This window comes from Aplysia californica, unplaced genomic scaffold (assembly GCF_000002075.1).
Source record: "Aplysia californica isolate F4 #8 unplaced genomic scaffold, AplCal3.0 scaffold00123, whole genome shotgun sequence".
NCBI classification, from domain to species: domain Eukaryota; kingdom Metazoa; phylum Mollusca; class Gastropoda; order Aplysiida; family Aplysiidae; genus Aplysia; species Aplysia californica.
Window position 1 is genome coordinate 923000 of NW_004797393.1, and position 2122 is coordinate 925121.

Sequence of the window (2122 nt, forward strand, 5' to 3'; positions counted from 1 at the left end):
ATCATCATCATCATCATCATCATCATCATCATCATCATCATCATCATCATCATATCACCATCATCATCATCATCGGCATCATCATCATCATCATCATCATCATCATCATCATCATCATCATCCCCCTGACGAAAGAAATCCAAACCTATTTTGTCAAATGACCTAATGCTAAACTGGTAGCAAATCGTACAAAATCTTGTTACAAAAATATGCACTCTAGCATACTCGTACATAGCTTAGTATGGATAGATCAATTCTTGTTGAAGACAGTACATCATGTTAGAACCCACAGGGAGCACGCCGGACGTTTAGAACAATATGTGAGGCAGCGTGGTGGAATCAGGCTCTCGTCAATTTTGGGGCACATTGAGTTACTGGTATCATCTTACAGCTTGTTCATTTGTCTTGCTTTCAATGAAATAATTACCCATCCATCTTCAATAGAAGTAGAACTATTTTGAATTGAAGGAGGTGGGAGTCACCTGATTTAAGAGGTAAAATTAGCGAGAAAATGGCCGCCAAAGCTTGGTAAATTCCAAAGCTGGAGAGTCCATGGAAACTGTAATTTTATATTTTTGTGCCTTTAATCAACGTTTTCGGTGAAATCCTCAAATGAATGTGTTTGTAAATGGACATAAAAGGTGTTGAGCCAAAAAACAAAAAGTTGATAAAAATTGCTAAGCAGGGAGAAAACTGTTGTTTTCTTCAATCTCAGTATTTTCACGAGAGCCTGATTCCACCACGCTGCCTAACATATTGACATGGACACTGTTAGAACACAGACCCTGATAAAAAGAGGAGTTTAAAGCATTTCTAAAGAAAGATAGAATCCTAACTCTTCGAAGTGAAAAAAGAAGAAATTGTTAAGCGTGCATTTGATTATAATACGTTAATATGTAGTGTATTAATGTTTGTGTATTATTATGCTGTAGAAAAAATTACAGAAGTGTTGACTGAAGCAAATTAAAGACAACAGCTTATGACGAGTATACGAAAGCGACAGGCAAATTTCATTGGACACACAATGCAAAAAGAAGCATTGGAGAATATTGTAACAACAGGCAAGTTTGATGGGAAGAGAGGCAGAGACAGACTGAGGGAAAAGATACTGGACAAGTTGACAACATGGCTGGGAACAGTAAGAACAACAGACACCATCGTTGCAAAGCAAGACAGATTGAAGTGGAGGTCCATGATCGCCCATGCCAGTCGGCAAGGCACCGAATGATGATGATGATTATGTTGTGGGTACAATAATTATTTCGTTACTTATATTTTCATCTCATCATTTATCCCAGTTATCTTTCCTTTATTCTTTGATGGGTGTTATGCTTCATGTGTTAATGTCTTTTGACCTGTCTCCAAGTTTCTATTTTAGAAAAGTTTTAATGTTCAAATGAAAGGTTCCGTTCTGCCTATGGTATTCTTTATAATCCGTTTATCTATTCAATTGGAGTAAAAAAAAACAAAGGGGGAGGGGGGCGAATGTTCATTCCACCAGTTATACACGTTACTTTTTTAAAACTAGTATGGATCGTTTATTCACACATCATACATGTACTGTAATAAATCAACATGATTAAATATTGACTAATTTAGGTTCAAAACGCCCCAAGCAAAATGAATACTTTTTAGAACTCCTTTGCAACCCATCCCCCTTCACCTTTTCTTTCTCCCCACCCGAGCCCTCCTCTCAACACTGGTGATATTCGTATCTCCCTTCAGGGAGGTATAATTTCAAACAAGTTCCGATCATGAATCAAATAAAGCCTTTATCCGTACAAGACCAGCTTAATAAATGACGTCAGACGTGTTTGGAACAGAAAAAAGGTGTAGTCATCGTTTTAAAATTCAGCTGGAATGTAATCATCGAAGTAACCAAAATAGAATGTTTGCCTACTATTTTTTCTATTCAATACATTTTATAGCTGAGCGCTTTATTGCTGTAAAATGTTAAACAAATTCAAGAAAAGCAAACAAATCTATGTTGATCAACGTTTCCAAAAGTAAATCAGACAATAATTCAATAAGTGTCAAAGTGGATAAGTTTCCATTTTAAAACAGAGTTAATAAAGAAATTGTGTGCACGGTCCAGCGGTCTCAAGTCGCCCGAGAGAGAAGG

The 2122-nt window shown here is 36.7% G+C and overlaps 1 protein-coding gene across 1 annotated transcript in view; it reads right to left on the reverse strand.

Annotated features, from left to right (window-relative positions):
• Positions 1 to 2122, reverse strand: part of LOC101857401 — a gene marked incomplete at its 5' end in the record, with an annotated part of 30363 nt that overhangs the window by 24679 nt on the left and 3562 nt on the right.